Source organism: Urocitellus parryii, chromosome 5 (genome assembly GCF_045843805.1).
Source record: "Urocitellus parryii isolate mUroPar1 chromosome 5, mUroPar1.hap1, whole genome shotgun sequence".
NCBI lineage: Eukaryota > Metazoa > Chordata > Mammalia > Rodentia > Sciuridae > Urocitellus > Urocitellus parryii.
This window is the reverse complement of record NC_135535.1, coordinates 60,864,829-60,879,272: the sequence shown is the minus strand read 5'-3', so window position 1 is coordinate 60,879,272 and position 14,444 is coordinate 60,864,829. Positions and strand designations below refer to the sequence as shown.

Here is a 14,444-nt window from a genome sequence, read left to right as displayed (position 1 = left end):
CAGCCCTGTTCCCGCCAATGAATGTACTAATCAAGTCTAAGAATTATTGTTTGATTTTCCCGCGGTGTAAGGTGATTTGTTAAAGGAGACTGTGATGTATGCAAAGCTGCCGTCCTCCTCAAAAAAGTGTACTTAAGCATTGTTCAACCCCTGCTCTGGGCTCTGGGCTGCTTTCCCTTCCTGAGTGAGCCTGGAGCCTCAGCATGCTGAATCAGGATCCTCAATAAAAATCCCCTTATTCTAATTGCATGAAGCCAGTCCCTTGTGGTCTCTTCCTCCGACGTTACGCTAGTCCCTTACAAAACTAGGAAAACTTAAGCCTCTCCAAAATATGTCTACAGAGCAAATTTAGATGATGGTGCTAGCCCTGGACAAGTCACATCTTCCTTCACAAAACACAGTTAAACCCAAAAAGGAGCTGCCAGCCAAAATGATGAAAAATTATCAAGACTAAGTAATGTAAGGTAGATGTGAGAACTGTTTTCTGTTTTGAGAGATAAGGGATAGAAATATTTGTTAGTGTATTTTCCTATAATTTTGTTAAACTTTGCTTCAACTTTTTAATATCTAAAATTGTAATGAACATGTTTTTAAATTATTGAACAGATCCTTGACAAGACTAAGGACTTGGTCAGGGCATAATTAAGCATCAATCTGTAGTCACCAACCCAGTAATTTGTTATCCACGTTATTTAATGTAAAAGACACTTTGAGATATGCCTTCCAAATCCTTGGAAAATGTACCACAAAAAAATATTACATTGCTGAAAATTTCAACATTTTCTAAATTATAAGTATTCTTTTACTGTGAAATATCACCTATTAGTTTAATCAAATTGTTCCCTTAAAAGCTAAATGAGACAAATTACTCTCTATTAAGAGAACTTTTAGATGTCCACCATTCACTGCACAAGATCATCAAGGCCAAGATTTTCATCAAGACAGTTCTTGCTGGTATGTATTCAGAGGGGGAGTATAAAGAATGAGATGACAGAAAGCTTGTCAACTTTTAGTTACTTCATAGCTTATTGAACTTTTTTATCACCCTGAGGTAGTTGAGAGACAATTAGTTCTTAGATAAACTAAAATCAAAAAGGAAGTTATAGTGAAGTATTAGCATATGATTTACCTGAATAAAAGAAAAGCAATTAATGTATTGATTTTTGTTTATCAAAGACAAAATTGAATTTGCATTTTAAAAGATTGAGGCTGAAGTAGAAAACCCCAGCAAATTTTAAAACAAAGAGCTGTTTCCTTTTCCTTGGATAAGCTGTTGGTAAGCCTGAGAGGCTTTCAAAGACACCAATCTTGAGGTGGGGGTAGGATATCATTAAGGGTAATAGATTTGGTTTTACAAATTTCTTTAAAAACCTGAAGTCTCACTCAGAAGTAAATGCATGTGACAGACTGTCATTGTACATTATTGTCAGTGTGCTTTGTTAGTATCTTCATCCAAGTTATACCAGTCTGCATCATTTCCCTTAATTTTCTGCTTATTTTCCTGTGATGACTCTCTGAAAGTAAGCAGTCTTGCCACATATACCACATGGGATTTTCTTTTTTTTTAAATTTTATTTATTTATTTATTTATTTTTAATTTTTTATTGGTCGTCCAAAACATTACAAAGCTCTTGACATATCATATTTCATACATTAGATTCAAGTGGGTTATGAACTCCCATTTTTACCCCAAATACAGATTGCAGAATCACATCGGTTACACATCCACCACATGGGATTTTCTAAGGCACCTGGCCATAGGAAGAAAGAATTCATTTTTCCAGACCCATAGGACTCCTGTTATTTACAGAAATTTGTAAAAAACAAACTGAGTTATTTTTTTTTCCTAAAACAGTTATCTCTTGGGGAAATATCAATGATAGGAAAATAGAAAACCCCAATAGATTGTGTTTTAGATAATGCACATGTTCATTGCTAGCATTATAAATAATTAGTGCTGGCCAACTAGGGGAAGTTATTGCTCCATGAACAGAAGTACAGTCTGTTCCTCTATATGAAGACTACACTTAATGAACAGAGATTACATCAACAAAATAAAGGCTGTAAGACAGGTAAAAGATCTCTATTAATGTTTTCGTCATCCTTCATTTGTGTCTAAATTATAATGCAAATATATAAATTAAGTGATGATTTATGGCAGAAAGAACAGAGTATGTAGATGACAATGCCAGTGTTGAACACTGTCATTTAATTTCCTTGGTGATTCTTAAATTTTAACATGCATATGAAAACTCTTAATCATTATACTAAAATTATTTTAGCTTCTAATTTCTCCACTAATGTTTAACCTCACTCCCCTACTTCCTGGTGAAAACTTTTTAGCTTTGTCTAATTCCCATGAATCTATATTTGAGGACAATCTTTGATAATTTTAATTCAGAAGATGCATGTAACAGATTACAGAAAATGACAGTGAGAGTTTTAGTACAAATTAAATGAGTTTCATCATATGGAACCTATCCTGGTGCCTGGGAAATGGCAGATGCCACATGTTATAAATTTATTTTAAATAACTTGCTTCATGTAATCCAACAGCCAGTTTCAATCAACCCCTGAAGCACAATTAATAAGAGCAAAGCAGATGAAAAGATCTAGAGAACTTAATTCACTGGGAAGACTAGGGCCAAGAGGATGTCAGAGTGGCACACTCTGGCAGAAGGACATTGGGAGTTTGGGAAGATGAGTATGGAGAATGGATGCTATGGAGCAATCATTACCTTAGCACAACTTCCCCTAGCCTGCACTTTTGGAAAGATTTATGAAAGGACAAAACTCAAAAATATTAGGAGAATTAAAAGAATTCTTATGAAAAAGAAGAAAAAAAATTACTCCTACTCAATAAAATATAAAGACTGAAAAGAGAAATTAAAGTGATATTGTGTTCTGAGGAGAAAAATAGGTGAAATTGAAAGTTTGGGTAGAGGATCACATGAGAGGCTATAAAAGTACACATGGAAAAACTACATGTCAAATAATTAAGGAGGCAAATTTTTACTTTAAGATAGTCCAAATAAACATGTTAGGTCTTTTCCAAATGATAAAGTTGACCAAATAACTTTAGATGTGATTTGCCAATAGCCTACCCACAAGGAGCAGAGATCAGTTCGAAAATATTGCCAGATGGCATTTGGCAGAGTATGCCACAACCTGTTCATAATTATGGAAGAGACACTTCATTTAGATAGTGTAATGATCTCCAGCATATGCTTCTTTTTGACAGCTTTATACAAGTGTTATTTATAACATAAATTGCATATACTTGAAATATTCAATTTGATGTGATAGGATACATGCATACCATGAAGACATTATCAGAATTGAAGTAATGAAGAGATCCATCAGCTACCAAAATTTGTTTCCCTTTTAGCTTTTGGTTTTCTTTGTTTGTTGTATTTAGTCCTTTGTTTTGGTAAAAACACTTAACAGGACATATATCCTCTTTAATTTTTTCAGTGCACAAATTAGCAGTGCTGATAATGGCACCATGTTGCACAGCAGATCTCTAGACTTACTCATCTTGAATACTGAAATTTTATAGCATCAGAAAAACTCTCCATTTCCCCTTCCTGTACTTCTGACAACCCCCCTTCTGAATCTCTATTTCTTTCGATCTGACAATGTTAAATACTTCACAGAACTGGAATCTTGCAACATTTGCCCTTCTGTAACTCATTTCACTTTGATACTATCTTTTAGGTTATTTATGTTGTTGCATATTGCATGGTTTCCTTCTTTTTAAAGTAGAATAATATTGCATTGTGTGTGTGTGTGTGCCTGCCACATTTTCTTTTCATCCACTTATGTGTTGACATAAATCTGGGTTGTTTCAATGTCTTTGCTGTTTTCAGTTTTGCTACAATGAACACAGGGATGCAAATTTTTCTTTGGGATATTTATTTTTATTTTTTTGGAAATATGACAAAAAGTGGGATTCCTAGATTACAGCCATTCTATTGCTAGTTTTCTGAGGAAACATCATAATGTTTTCTATAGTAACTATACCAGGTTACAATCCCTCCAAAAAGGGGCACAGATTCCAATTTCTTCACATACTCATCAAAACATATCTTAGTTGTTCGTAATAGATATCATAAGAGATATAAGGTGACATCTTATTGTAGTTCACAACTTATTATTAGTTGTTAGAATTACTTTTTTTACTGTGCGAGTCCAAATACCCACAATTCCCAGGGTAACAAAGATTTTAAATGAGGATCACACACCTCCTGGAGGATTGATAGCAAAATCACCAGAAAAGAGAAGTTTAAGAAAAACTTTATCTTTTCTCACTCACTCAGCCTTTACTTCATCCTGTATGTAGTTTCTTTTCACTGCAAAAGAAAAATCAACTTCTATTGTAGGATTGTGTTCCTTACCTCAAAAATGTTGGATTCTAAGAAATTTATAATTTAATAACATTCTAGGTGACTTGATGGACTGGAAGAATGGAGAAAAGAGAAGGAAACCTGGCCAGGAAAAGAAAAGTTGAATAAGAGTTTTTCAGACTGTGAATGTTGTGGGCCACAGAAATGTGATGACATTTTTTTTTCTCTCTTATAAAAGTTAGGTAGGTTTATTTATTTATCTATACGGTAAATATATTTTTTTTCTCTAGAAACACTACCACTAAATTTGATTTTAAAAAATACAGAAAACTAGTCAGCTAGAGGAACATTCTAATATGGATATAAAGAGATGTGTAGAATCAATACATGATCACGAAAAGTCTGTAACACTAGTTGCATTCTGGTTATATCATCAAATGTACTTGGAGTGTCAGTATGAGAGAAATGGTTTGGGATATAGATAGGAAAGTAAATTAAACAAAGAAAAAAAAACTCCCTTGGTTACAATCACAGGATTTAAGAGCAAATCTAATATTCCAAAGGGAAGATATAAGAGAGCCTTTTAGATATAAGTGTTATCTGAAACATTCTCTACTTTTTGAAAAATTAAAATACAAGTTACAGTTACATAAAGGTACATTAAATTATTTCTTCAAAAATTATTAAACATGAGTTATGTATCAGGAACTCTTTTCTTTAGCCATGAATGACATAACAGAAAAAGAACAAACTTCCTATTTTTAGAGTACATTTCCTATTGACCCTAAAAATAAAATAATCTTGAGAATATTCAGGTAGTCTTCAGCTTCTTGAATGTACCTGTTCATTTTATATAAGTGGACCACTATTGATTCTAGTAAAAAAAATACAAAGTCTATCTTAGGAGATTAAATCTTTAGACATGCAGTAGGTGGTTTCAGGCAAAAAAAAAATCAAGAAGTGAAACTATTGCAGTATCAAAAAATGATATATTGGAAGCAATTCTGTAAAATGGTAACAAATCCTAATTAAGTACCTAACAAGGAAGAGGTCAGGAAAGAAGTTATCAGACACAGGAAAGCAAACAACAGCTGCAGAGAGGGAATTAGGTATGAAGAGTAAAGGCAGAGTCGTTCACAGGCTGGGAAAACGCTGCAAAAGGAGAATCTTAAAACTGGGCATAATTAGGCCTTTGTTTTTTTTTTCTATTTCTTTTTTTTATTGGTTGTTCACAACATTACAAAGCTCTTAAGTATTCAAAATGAAAGAGTAGTTTGAAGCACATATGAAAATAAGAACGTTGAATCAAGTGATCAGAATAGGTATTAAGGAGTACAAGTTTCCCCAGTATGTAGACAATGCTGCTTTTTCTGTCCTTAAATGTATTATATAAGCCAAAATATAAGGAAATTTAATAGTGTATGCCACATGGTTTCTACTTTAGATAAATTTACAGAAACATACAGGAGAAATGTAATTACAGTGCACAGCAAAATACAGTGTGATGTATTCCATGACTGGATAAACAACACGTACTTGGAAATATCACAGGAGGACAATTTCACATGCTTTGGGTTCATTAATGAAGATTTCCTGAAAGAACTGATACCTATGGGGAACGTGGAAGGACTAATAGGTATTTACCAAAAGATTAGCCTGTGCAGAGGAGAAAGCATATAGAACTGAAGAAGACTTTCAAGTATTCAGTGTTAGTGGAACTCAAGCCCTAAGGAAGACAGGTAAGAAAATGACAAGTGTTGAAGTTAAAAAAACAAAGAAGGTACTTTCCATAAGAGCCTTGCAGGGTAAAAAAAAAAAAAAAAGATAATTTTTTCTATATTAAAACTTAGTTGGGCTGGGGATGTGGCTCAAGCGGTAGCGCGCTCGCCTGTCATGCGTGCGGCCCGGGTTCGATCCTCAGCACCACATACAAACAAAGATGTTGTGTCCGCCGAAAACTAAAAAATAAATATTAAAAAATTCTCTCTCTCTCTCTCTTTAAAAAAAAAAACAACTTAGTTAACACTGGAAGAAGATATGGTAAATCATTTAGAGCATATGGTAATTGAGATGTGGACACACAACTTGTAATGTTTAGAGCATCCTCAGATTTGGTACCCACAGAGGGTCCTAGAACAACCCAGAAATGACCTCTATGTTTAATATTTTTATAGAGAATAGATCTCATCTTTTGGTTATGTCATATAAGGATAAAACAAATGAATTGATGAAATAATTTGTAGAAATCATAGAGAAAGAAGAATAACAAACAGAACATATAAAGTGAGAGGTCTGAAAACAGAATATTGGGGAGGACCAATATTTCACATGTGAATAGAAAAAAGAGAGACATTAAAAATAGCAATCTAATGCTAGGAGGGAAATCAGAAAGATGATATAGGAACCACTTAAAGAATGACCAAACTTTGCTTTTTAATGCTGCTGCAATTTCAGGCAAGATAAAAACTAAAATGTGTTGTTTTGAACAACCAATAAAAAAAACCTAAAATGTGTCATTGTCTAACAGAAATAAACTCATTGGGGTGTTCAGAAAGCTATAGGGAGTTGCAAGTGAAAGTCCCAATATAACTGTTTAAAGCCTCAACAGAGTGAAGATGAGCTGAGGAGACACTAATGTGTTTTCAAAGGAATTAAAAGCATCATGAAAAATAGACAAATCCTAGAAGGCTATATTTATTGATGTTAAATAAAAATTAAATTCTAGGTTTCGAGAGAAAAGGGGGAACAATCAATAACTGATCACAAATGAATGCATAAGAAAATACTTTTTTGTAAATATCTTGGACATTTCCTTGCAGACTATGTAAATTAGTTTTATATCAAACCATCCATATGTTTTAGAATTTCCACTATAAGGAATCCTGTTGTTGTCATTATCATTTGTTTGTTTTTCAGAAGAAATATATCTTATTCTTAAAATAATCCCCAGATAATAACAGTGAAAAGAATCTATCCTCTTAGTTACCAAGATATGCCCTGTATCCAGAGTTTGCTTGGACAAAGAACTATTAGCCTCCCATGAAATAACATCTTTATATACCCATCTGGAAATCTAGTCCATGTAATAATTTGTTTGTGACAAATAAACCACATATGTAAATTCTATAGGAACAAATGATAAAAGAAAAATTTGAATGTTTTACCATGATGTGAATCCTTAAGGAAATCTCCACTGCTCATATACATATAATTCAGGAAGGCTATTGGAATAGTAAAAACATTAATTATGATGTGAAAACAGAAAATAAACAGGCTGATTTTCTTGGCTTCTATATGCACAGTCTTTTGCTATAGAACTTAAATGTCTGTTTCTTCATAAAATTTTTATTTTTTTAACACAAAGTTTAGGTCAAAGTTCTATGATGAGGAACCACACAGCAATAACCACTTTCATCCTGCTGGGACTGACAGATGACCCAAAACTGCAAGTTCTGCATTTTATCTTTCTGTTGCACACCTACATGTTGAGTGTAACAGGGAACACTGGTGGATCCCCATCTGAAGACATCTATGTACTTCTTCCTCAGAAACTTTTCCTTCCTAGAAGTTTCATTTACTACTGTCTGTATCCCTCGATTCCTGTACAGTTTATCAACTGGAGACAATACTGTTACCTACAATGCTTGTGCAACTCAAATATTTTTTGGTTTTCTCTTTGGAACAACAGAATTTTTTCTCCTGGCAGCCATGTCCTATGATCGCTATGTGGCCATCTGTAAACCCCTTCATTATATGACCATCATGAACAACAGAGTGTGCACCTTATTAGTCCTCTCCTGCTGGAAATCTAGCTTGATTATTATTGTCCCACCCCTTTTCTTAGGTCTCCAGCTTGAATTCTGTGATTCTAATGCCATTGATCATTTCAGCTGTGATGCAGGTCCCCTCCTAAAGATCACATGCTCAGACACATGGATATTAGAACAGATGGTTCTATTTGTGGCTGTATTTGCCCTCATTATTACCCTGGTCTGTGTGGTTCTGTCCTACACATCCATCATCAAGACCATTCTGAGATTCCCCTCTGTTCAGCAAAGGAAAAAGGCCTTTTCCACCTGCTCATCCCACATGATTGTGGTTTCCATCACCTATGGCAGCTGCATCTTCATCTACATCAAGCCTTCAGCAAAGGAAGAGGTGTCCATAAATAAAGGAGTTTCAGTTCTCACCTCTTCTGTAGCGCCCTTGCTGAACCCTTTCATTTACACCTTGAGAAACAAGCAAGTGAAACTCGCTTTCAATGACTCCATAAAGAAGATTGTGTTTCTCTCAAAGAAGTAGAAGTTTTGATGAATCAAAGGAAAATAAAATATTCCTTGACTGTTTTACTGCTGCTTCTCACTTACTTCATGGTTTCCTTTGTACATTTCAGTCAATTAGCCTTCTCAATAATATTTATTATTTCATACTGACCACACCTTTATTAAACTCTTTATAACTTCAAATCAAATTCACACATCTTGTTTTCCTTTATTGTGAAATTGAAATATATAATTTCCAAGGAATTCTGTTTTTCTCCACTTATAAGGTAGGGAAGTACAGAAAATAACATTTCTCTAGGGAAGGAAAGTAATATTAAAAATTTGTATAAATTTTCTATGGGTTAAATTATATGGCAATTGTGCTAGTCACTTTCTTTCTGTAATAAAAGCCACAAAATGAACAACACAAATGCAACCATCAAAAAAGTAACAACGACAAAAAAAAAAAAAAAAACAACAGCAGAGACATGCTGAAAATAATAAACCGAATAAGACATTCCAGGTCCATTAAACTAATTGGGAAAAAAAGATGTCTACAGTAGTTTATGATCAATCAGAATTGAAGAAGTAGAGATATCATTATAATTACTGACAAGATTTACTTGATATTTCCTTATATAAAAGAACAATATCACTTAAAAGATAAATACTTAATTTAAAGCAATATAAACATAAAATAACCTATTATGGGTTACTAATGCACAATAATTGCATAAAAGTTAATTGGGACACCAAACTTTAAGTTCCCACAAATAGGAAAACTTGTTAAATCAACACTATATATATATATATATATATATATATATATATATATATATATATATATATATATAAAGGGATGTGTGTGTGTGTATTTTCCTGAGTGGAGGGTATACTAGGGATTGAATTCAGGGACACTTGACCACTGAAACACCTCCCCAGCCCTATTTTGTATTTTATCTAGATACAGAGTCTCACAAGTTGCTTAGCACCTCACTTTTGCTAAGGCTGATTTTGAACTCACTATCCTCCTGACTCACCCTCCCCAGCCACTGGGATTACAGGCGTGCACCACCACAACTGGGTTAAAAGTTTTTTATAACTATATCAAGGATATAATGTGAGAAAAATAGGAGAAAAACTAGGAGATACAAATGTTAATATAGATTAGAAGTAAGATCTAGGGAACAATGAAGAAAATACTCAAAAATTGGAGAACTAATTTAACTAGTTTTGGAGCTATTTACAGTATACTCACCATTGAAAGAAAAAAGGAAAGACAATCCCAACAATTTATTGCTGTCAAGAGGCACACCTCTGAGGCAAAGACATCCTCAGGCAAAAGTAAAAGGACAGAAAATTATATTCCATGGAAATGGAGATTGAAAGCAAGCAGAAGTAGCTCCTCTAATAGCCAACAAAGCAGATTTCAAGCTGAAATTAATGAGAAGAGACAAAAAGTTTCCCTTCACACTATAAAGGAAGAAACCCAACAAGAATATATCATAATACTAAATATTTATGCCCCCAGAACTTTTCAAAATAGTATCTAATAAGCCTCTGGATTTCGCTGATGTCTGTGATGATATGTCCTTTTTCATCTCTAATTGCTTCTCTTTCATCTGTCATGTTATCGCATCTCTCTCTTTCTTAGTTTGGCTAAAAGTCTATCAATCTTGTTTATCTTTATAAAAAAATCTTTATTACATTTTTCTTTGTACTTTATAATTTTCTATTAATTTTACTTAGTTATTCTTTTTCTTGCATTAGTGTTAGAATTGGTTTGTTCTTGTATTTCTCAGACCTTCAGATGCATCATTAGATTGTTTCTTTGGGATCTCTCTGGGTTTGGAGTTTTTGCTGTTGCTTCTGTTGTTGTTCATGTAGGCACTTATAGCTATAAACTTTCCTTTTAGAACAAACTTCAAAGTGTCCCAGAATTTCTGGTATGTTCTATGTCTATTCTCAGTTAATTCTAAGAATTTTTTAAAAGTTTATTTAAAGAAAGAACATTGGAGGGACAATCCACATGGCCCCTACCTAATCTTTTTGCCCCATAATTCTGTCATAATAATGGCAAGTTGCATCACCCCGTTGGATTTGACTGGCATAGCCTCAGGGTTTTAATCTGGATGCAAGGTAGATACTATTATTTAAGTGTGTCCCCCAAAGCCCAAGTTTTGGAAACTTAATTCCTCAATTTAGCAGTGTTGAAAGGTTGGGTATAGTGGGAGGAATTTGGGACAACTTATCATGAATACCTGAATTCCTTTATCACGTTAATGGACTTCTTTTTTAAAAATTATTTGTTTATTCTAATTTGTTATACATGACAGCAGAACGCATTGCAATTCATAGTACACAGGTAGAGCACAATATTTCATTTCTCTGGTTGTACACAATGTAGCATCACACCATTCATGTCTTCATACATGTACTTAGGGTAATGATGTCCATCTCATTCCACCATCTTTCCTATCTCCATACCCTCTCTCTTTTGCCCTTTGCCCTAACTAAAGTTCCTCCTTTCCTTCCATGCTCCCTCCACCCCCATTATGGATCAGCATCCATGTATCAGAGAAAACAAGGAATGGTCTTCTTATTGTGGGAACTTAATTCTCTTTCCTCCTTCCTGCATAGAACCATTTGCTTTTCTTCTATTTTGAATTTAATGAGTATGAGTTCCTCCCCTTAGGCAGCTATTTGATGTTGGACCTCCCTTACTCCAGAATCATGAGAAAAAATAAACCTCTTTAAAATTTTTCCAGATTTCAGACACTCTATTACAGCATTAGAAAATGGACTGAGAGAGGTCCATTTAAGCATAAATATAAAAATATAATATCTTTTTCTTTATTCATATCCCATCTCTAAGAATCCTGATCTGTCTTGGTTTCCACACAACAATGTCTTCCTGTCCCACCACATACAACTTCCTAATTCCAATTTCTTTTATTTCTCTTTGCCTCTACATTCATGTATCTTATTATTCACTTTACCTGGCTGACCTAACACTGACTTTATCAGAGTGTTCCTACTGATTTTGTACTGAGGTACAGGATAGGAATAATGGGTTTGCCAACAGAGACTATTCTAGAGACACTGGCATAGTAAAAAGAAGAGTAAATGAAATTATTTCCTATATATCATTTCTCTCTTTAGAAATTGAGTTTCAGCCATGAAAATAAATGAGAAATGAATAAAGATTTTGAGTACATTGTAAAGCCCTAAACCTTGAGGAGGGCTAGGGGTGTGTGTGTGTATGTTTGTGTGTGTGTGTGTGTGTCTATGCAAAGATTCAAAATAAAATGATGTATTGAAAATAACAAGAATCACATGGTTTACACAAAGTGATGGAAATTTTATTCAATTAAACTTTAAATGCGGGGCTGGGGTTGTGGCTCAGTGTTAGAGTGCTTACCTAGCACAGGCAAGGCCCTGGGTTTGATCCTTAGCACCACATAAAAATAAATAAAGAAAATTAAGGTTAAAAAATCTTTAAATGTCTAGTGAAATTATGTACCAAAACTTATGTATTATCAATAAAGAAAAAGTACTTTTTAGTCTTTAACTTCCTATAATTTTCCTCTAATTTGTTCATAAAACAGAACAAACAATTGCTACACTAATATAGATTATTCTCCAGTAGAATTGCAAACTAATTTATTAGTTCTCTGACTAGATAGCCTGAAAAAAAAGAATGTTTTTTGTTGGCATAATCATTTTTAAGGCATAAATGAGCATTGTGTAGTTTTTTTTTTTTTTGGTATATTGCTTTGTTAATGATAGCTCAAACCTAGTTATCACTGTTATTTTTGGAAGAGATAAGGAGGAGAGGAGGAGGAGGATTGTTTTTGAATTCAGACTTGGTGAAAGTAAGAGCACCATAATGTGAAACCACACAAGACTGACAGTGTTCATCCTGGCAGGTTTGACTGATGACCCAGAATTGAAAGATGTGTTATTTGTCTTCCTGCTTCTTACCTACTTGCTGAGTGTCACTGGCAATCTGGCCATCATCACCCTCACCCTAGTGGATATGGACCTGAAGATCCCCATGTACTTTTTCCTTCGGAATTTCTCTCTTAAAAATTTCCTATACTATTAAATTGCTGGCTACTATGGCAACTGGGGACACGACCATTTCCTATGCCATTGTGCTACTAATGTTTTTTGCCTTCCTACTTAGAGCATCAGAATTTTACTTGTTGGCAGCTATGCCTTATGACCCTTATGTGGCCATCTGTAAGCCCCTTCATTACATGACCATCATGAACAGCAAAATCTGCATTCAGCTGGTCCTCAGTTGTTGGCTTGCTGGCTTGTCATCTTCCCACCACTCATCTTAGGTCTAAATATTGACTTCTATGCCTTGTTGTTGATCATTTCTACTGTGACACTACACCCCTCATGCAGATCTCCTGCACAGACACACAGCTCCTGGAGATGATGGGATTCATCTCAGTTTTGGTGACACTCTTGGTCACACTGGTCATGATGATAGTATCCTACACCTATGTCGCTCTGATCATTCTAAGAATCCCTTCAATTAGAGGAAAAAGGCTTTTTCCACATATTCTTCTCACATGATCATGATATCCCTTTCCTATGGCAGCTGCTTCTTCATGTATCTTAAACCTTCAATCAAACAAAGAACATCTTTTTCCAAGGGAATTGCTGTCCTCAATACCTCAGTTACTCCACTTTTGAACACTTTCATCTATACCTGATGGAATCAACAAGTGAAAAAGCCTTTGTTAATCTGATACACAGGATTGTCTCTTTCTCAAAGAAATTAATGTTTTACTTTGTTATACAAAGGATATGTATAAAGAAGGCCCAGGTAGTATCAGAAGCTTCCAAGAGATAGTTTCCTCCTTTACTTTTTATTTCATTGCTCTGACATTTAACTTTATATCCTTTGAAAAATATTTTTTTTCATAAAACTTTGGTTTGAAATGCTAATTTTTCTTTTAATCTCCATTAAAGCTGCCTTTTATTTTTTACTTTATTTCCTCCTTTATCTTAGTTTTCTTTCTATGGACATATGAAAATGTTGAGCTTTCACTTTCAATATGTCTCTTTTGTCCCTTAAGAATTGCAATAAGGTAAGACTATAAAAGTTTATCTCATTTAAAATTGCATTTGACTTATGACCCATCAAACTAATTTAGAATTAATATTTATTTTTATGCTTCCAATTAACTGATGTATATTGTATTTAAGTAAATTAAAAGAAAATTATAGCAGAGCTTTTCATGTTTCCTTTGAGCACTATTTATCTTTGACATGTATATTCAAATATTTTATATGTGTTTCTCTAAGTGTATATTCACACATATCTATGTATATGTGCATAAGTTCTAAAATAACAAATCACTTAATTTTTATCTGAAAGAATTTACATTTATAAATGATTTTTATCATGGTTAAAAGAAAATGTGATTATATTACTGATTCATTCTGAAAATCAATAATAATATAACACTTATTTGATGGTCTCAATCTCCCCCAGATTCCTCTGATTAACTTGAGATAATCCTAAAGCAAATTCTAAATGATTTGTGAATCTTTGTGAAATAAGAGCAATGCTAATTCTATTTTGTTTTCAAATTTTATTTGTCTGACCTCTATGTCTGACCTAGGTATATATTAGTACAGATATGCAGATTGATATAGTTATAGATATACTTCCTACCAGTGATACCAAGATAGTAGAAGATTCAATTTATACCTTACTGATTTCCTAGCTTACTGAATCTATTAGGAGACTCTGAAATTTAAATTTTGTGGAATAAACAGAACTTCAAAAGAATAAAATATAATAGTATTTTTA

At 33.6% G+C, this 14,444-nt stretch overlaps 2 pseudogenes; both read left to right on the top strand.

Moving 5' to 3' along the window:
• Nucleotides 1–7,729: 7,729 nt before the first annotated feature.
• LOC144255156 (olfactory receptor 6C2-like) lies at nt 7,730–8,648 on the top strand (annotated as a pseudogene).
• Nucleotides 8,649–12,497: 3,849 nt separating this feature from the next.
• On the top strand, nt 12,498–13,478 carry LOC144254999 (olfactory receptor 6C74-like; annotated as a pseudogene).
• Nucleotides 13,479–14,444: the final 966 nt, after the last annotated feature.